The following is a 6221-nucleotide window of genomic DNA, read 5'->3' as shown; positions in this document are numbered from 1 at the left end:
ACGTCACTAGAACCTCTAATGGGAGCATAGCCTTGCTTCCAAAGGTCAGAGAGAAGGGTGTATGCTCAATAGATGTGCGATGTGAGGTCTTGTAGGCCCAGGGCACTTGCGGAAGCTGTTCAGGCCATAACCCTTTAGAATCTTCTAGTCGGTTCTTTAAGCTTGCCTTTAGGGTTTTGTTTACTGCCTCGACTTACCCATTAGCTTGAGGGTATGGTACGGAAGAGAACCTCTTCATTATGTTGTATTTCTCGTAAAAGGTTGTGAATAGATTGCTTTCAAATTGAGTTTCGTTATCAGACACAATCTTCTTTGGGAGTAGAAAACGACATACGATGCTTTTCACGATGAAATCTAGCACTCTTTTTGAGGTTATAGTCGCCAGAGGCTCGACCTCCACATACTTAGTAAAGTAGTCGATGGCAACAATCGCATAGTGAACTCCTCATTTTCTAGTAGGCAACGAGCCGAATAAGTCGATCCCCCATACAGCAAAAGCCAAGGCGATGAAATCATGGTTAGCTCCATGGGTGCTGCTTGAGCAATAGTGGTAAAACGCAGGCATTTATTGCACTTTTGGACATACGAGGTCGAGTCCTTCTTGAGCGTAGGCCAGAAATAGCCTTGCCTTAATAACTTTAGAGCCAAGTTTTGCCCCCTAGCGTGGTCTCCACAAAACCCTTCATGTATCTCTCAAATGATGGTTGTGCTTCCTCGGGTAGAATACTCCATAGAAGGGGTAAAGAATGACCTCGCCTATAGAGAATTCCGTCGACCATAACATAACGCGGGACCTGCTACAACAACTTTTGTGCATTCTTTCGTTCTTCTAGCAGTTTTCCAATCGTGAGGTATTCAGCTATGAGAGTCATCCAAGTCGGTTCTTCGCAAATCATTTTAATCTCAATTGGCTCTTCATTGATGCTTGGTTTATCAAAGAATTCTATGGGGACCACGTTCAATGTGTCCACTTCTTTGGTTGTGGCGATTTGGGCTAAAGCATCTACATTCGTATTATGTTCGCGAGGGGCCTGTTCGATGGAATAAAAATTAAATTATGACAGTTCACCTTTAACCTTAGCTAGATAAGCTACCATTTTGTTTCATCGAGCTTGGTACTTCCATAATACTTGATTAACCACGAGCTGAGAATCACTAAAGCATTGAATTGCTCTTGCTTTCAACTTTTTTTCTACTCGAACTCTACCCAGTAATGCCTCGTACTCCGCTTCGTTGTTGGAAGCATCAAAACCAAATCTGAGAGTCGTATGGGAGCAATGTCCTTTGGGTGAAATTAAAATTATTCCAGCTCTAGACCTGTTCTCGTTTGACGATCTGTCAACGAAGAGTTTCCACAACTCTTGTACATGTTCTCTCATTAGTTCATCTTGGAACCCTGTACATTCAACCACAAAGTCAGCAAATGCTTGGCCTTTGATTATTGTTCATAGTTTGTATAATATCTCGAACTGACTGAGTTCGATGTCCCACTTTAACAAACGTCTTGATGTCTCAGGTTTTTTCAAGATCTGCCTTAAAGGTTGATCGGTTAAGACGTGTATAGTGTGGCACTGAAAATACGACCTGAGTTTTCTCGAGGCCAGAATAAAACAAAACACGAGTTTTTCAATAAGAGGATATCTGGACTCAACTCCCAGAAGCCTTTTGCTCACATAAACACTGGTTTTTGCGTTCGGTTCTCCTCTCGAACTAACACAGCGCTGGCAACGTTTTTTGTTATGGCTAGGTATAAGTACAAACATTCCCCATCAATCAGTTTTGATAACATGGGGGGCTCAGCCAGATGAGTCTTCAGATCCTGAAATTCCTGTTCGCATTCTTCTGTCCATTCAAATCATCTATTTCCCCTAAGCAAGTTGTAGAAGGGAAGACATTTGTCTGTGGACTTTGATACAAATCGGTTCAAGGCAGTGACCTTTCCAATTATGCTCTGTACATCTTTTTGTGACCTTGGTGAAGGAATTTCCAATAGCAACCTGATCTTCTTAGGATTCACTTTGATTTCCCTTGCGTTGACTATGAAGCCTAAGAACTTCCCCGATGAAACCTCAAAAGTACATTTCTAGGGGTTCAGCTTCATGTTGTATTTTCTCAGAATGCCAAAAAATTCTTCCAGGTCGGATACATGATAATTGATAGTCTTTGACTTGACAAGCATGTCATCAACATAAACCTCTATATTTTTCCCGATCTGGTTAAAAAATATCTTATTGACCAGCCTTTGATATGTTGCACCACCATTCTTTACCCCGAATGGCGTGACATTATAGCAGTATACGTTATGTTCGGCCATGAAGTTGGTGTGCTCTTGGTCCACAGGGTTTATCGCAATCTAGTTATATCCAGTATATGAGTCCATGAAGGACATGAGCTCATGGGCGGCTGTGGTGTTAACCAACTGATCTATTCTTGATCATGGGAAATAGTCTTTGGGAAAAGGCCTTGTTGAGGTCAGAGAAATCAATACAGGTGCTCCAATTTTCGTTGGGCTTCGGGACCAAAATGGGGTTGGCTATCCAGGTTGGATATTTAGCCTCCCTAATGAACCCGCATTTCAATAAGCTAGCTACATCTTCCTCCAGAGCTTCTTCTCGCTCTTTTCCCAACAACCTACATTTTTGCGCCTTCGCATGCACATTTTTGTCCAGGTTTAATGTGTGCATCATCATTATTGGACTGGTTCCTACCATGTCTTCATGTGACCAGGCAAAGACGTCAACATTTCTTCTTAAAAATTCAACCATTTCCTTCTTTCTTTCGGCTCCAAGATTTTTCCCAACCTTTACCACTTTCAAAGGTACTTCTAGGTCGAGGATGATTTCCACTAGCTCCTCTAAAGCATGGAGCTCAGATTTGTCTTCTCCTAATCTCGGATCAATTTCTTCAGGTCGGGCCACCTTATTTCCGACCTCTTGAGGTTCTTCCACCTCTCCAACAATTACCATTGCCCGAGGTTCCTCATTCTCCTCAGTTATTACCATGGCTTGCTTCCCATGTTATGACTTTACCCTCGTGGAAATGCTATAGCATTCCCTGGCAACGAGCCGATCTCCCCTCACGGTGCATATCCTTGAGGACTAGGAGAATTTCATGGCCAAATGACGAACTGAAGTGACAGCTTCAAACGCCATCAGCGCAGGTCTTCCCAATATTGCATTGTAGGTGACCAGATAGTCAATTACTACGAACTCGAGCACCTTGGCGACAACTCGTGTCTCCTCGCCCAGTGTTACTACAAGCTTGATTGTTCCTATGGATACCATCCCCTCTCCTGAAAAATCCATAGAGGGTCATAGAGGTCGCCTTGAGATTGTTAGAGAATATATATTATTGCTCAATGGAATTATGGAAAAACCAAATACAACTCTATGCAAAAATACAATGGACAATATAATATTGATTAAATAAATATTACAACTCAATTGCTCAAAATACAAGTAAATAGAAAGATGTAGAAGAAGAAGATTACAAACTCAATACTATAATAATACAAGTAAATAAGATCAACAAGATCAAAAGAATGAAAACACAAACAAACTCTCACACAACCAAAGTGTAGAGTAGTGGGGATCACCAACTTGAACAAGGTTCAAGACCTTTGTCCAAAAGCTTATTTCCCCCTATTCTCTAAGCACTAAGGGATCTCTCTAGGAAATAGCTCTCTGGAATTATCAAGCCTTTTGGTGTATTTTTCAGCCAAGTGCTTTGTGGATGAAAAATTGTGTGTCATACAAGTGAGCATTAGGCTCCTATTTATAAAGTTTGAGATACCACTTTGAATTTCAAATTCCACCAACCCCCATGGCTGTTACCAGTGTTTAATTGGATGTTTATGGAATTAAAATGGAGATTTGGGAGTTATTTAGGATGTTAGAACCATTCAATTTGGAAAAAACTAAAAATTCACATAGGCTGTCAGCCTCACTGGCCGCGGCCACTGGCTTCTGTCCCCCAGGCCGCGGCCACAGGTCATTTTCAGCACAAAAAATTCATTTTTCCAAAACGTCCCAAATCCTTTCCCACATGATTTTGTAACCTCCAAACACCTATTGAGAGTTAAAAACATGTCTCCAACAGTCATATATCATCATGACTTTATGAAATCCAATCACAAATGTGTAACATATAATATACACATTATTGGGTAATATTTGGGAGTTACAAATTTGTAACTGATTTTGTAACTCCAAAATATGTCACATTTGGGCACACACATTAGTCCAATTTTGTGACTCTCAATAATATGTTACAAGGTGTGACAAATCACATTTTGTCACATTATTTAATCTAATATTATATTATATGAAATAATATAACATTCCCCCACTAGATTAAATAATCACTTTTTGTAACACTTATTTAATCAATCAAACATTATATTAAAATATAATAGAGATAGCCCTATCTTTTCAAGGGTGGACTTGAATAGCACATTCATGAAACTCCCATTGTCGACCAGTATTCGTGTCACCCTCCAGTTAACGAGCTAAATAGTTATCACCAATGGATCATTATGAGGGAATTTGACATGGCTAGTGCCTTATTCCGTAAAAATGATTCGTTGTTTATCCAATCACTGTTGTTTAGATAGCCTTTGCTCCGAGATAAACTCAGTTCCATCATGCATTTTTAGCTCCTGAATATATCTATTCTGGGTCCTACTGCTCGTCCTTGCCAGATGAGGTCTGCCTACAATGGTGGCTATGTCCTTTCCTTCAACAGGGGGAGGGATGATATGATTTCCCTGAGCTGATTGTGTTGGATTGGCCTAGTTATCCAGAGTTAGTTGAGGGTTCTGCCCCACATGTTGATTAAAAGATACCTTATTATGAGTGTATTAGGCTAACGATCCAACCCGAATGAGAGTCTCGATCTCATCTTTCAGTTGACGAAAATCATTAGTGTTGTGGCCGATGCCATTGTGATACTAGTAGAACTTAGCTGGATCTCTCTTCGCCCTTTGATGTTTCATGGGCTTGAGCTTCTTCCATGGAAGGCGACTAGAATTTGCCAAGAAGATACATTCTTGTGTGTCTGCTAGGTCGGTATAGGTGGTGTAGATGGAGATATATTTATCCCCGTGCTTTTTTTTCTTGGACCTGCTCTGGTCGCCCTCACCAGTCCCTTTTCGTTTATTACCCCTGCCTAACTATTCTGGGTAGCGGGCTGAGTCGTAGCCACAACATCCGCCACCACTCCAACGAGCTGAACGAGGGTCTGGCTAGTTCCTGCGACAACAGATTGTGCCTCTTCTAGGTTTATCCACTCTTGAGCTCAAGCCAAGAATTCATCAACACTTTTCACTCCTTTCCTTTGGAGCTCCTTCCATAAGTTTCCTCCTACAATGATTCCTGATAGGCCATGAGCTTGACATTGTCATCATCATCTCTAGCTTAGGCAGCTACATTAGTAAACCGATTGAGGTAGGCCTTCAGGGACTTGTCGGGCTGTTGCTTAATGTTGGCCAGTGAGTCGGCCTCCACTCGAACCTCTTTGGTAGCTCGAAACTATCTCTTGAATTCAGAGGACAAATTTTTCTAGGAGGTGATTGAGTGTTTCTTATACTTGTTGAACCACAACTTGGCTAGTCTGATTAATGTAGTTGAGAATAGAACACACCGCAGGTCGAGGCTCACGTTGTGGGCCATCATCAGAGTGTTGAAGGTCCCAATGTGGTTGGACAGATCAGTGGTTCCGCTATATGTGGGCATAGTTGGCATCTTGAAGCCAGCGGGATACGGAGTTGCTGCAATATGAGGAGCAAAAGGCTAGAGCTTCTCATCGGAATCACAATCATTTATGTTTTTCCATATAAAAGCCTCTTCATTTGCACCTCCATTAAGGCCAGCCGTTCGAGGGTTGGATCCTTCATCTCTAGGTTATTTGGGAGCTGATTACCAATTCCCATCCTATTGTGCGTGTTCGGTGAGTTATTGTCCCTCCAAGCTTGAGCTTGGTTAGGCGGGACGTTCCCATTGTCACGAAAAATAGACAGATATCCCATGTTTAGAGTATAGCTCCTTTCTTCATGACGAGCTGACTGTCCTCTCTGTTTGTTTAGATAATCACGCAGGTCGGACGGTGGATTGGAGTGCAAGATTTGAGCTGAGCTCAATTGATTTCTTAGGTCACTTTCATTTCTATGGGAATTTGTGTTACGGGGATTCCCGAACTTGCCTCCGCATTGGCTCTTTATCTAA

Source organism: Humulus lupulus, chromosome X (genome assembly GCF_963169125.1).
Source record: "Humulus lupulus chromosome X, drHumLupu1.1, whole genome shotgun sequence".
NCBI classification, from domain to species: Eukaryota; Viridiplantae; Streptophyta; class Magnoliopsida; order Rosales; family Cannabaceae; genus Humulus; species Humulus lupulus.
This window is presented reverse-complemented; position numbering follows the sequence as displayed.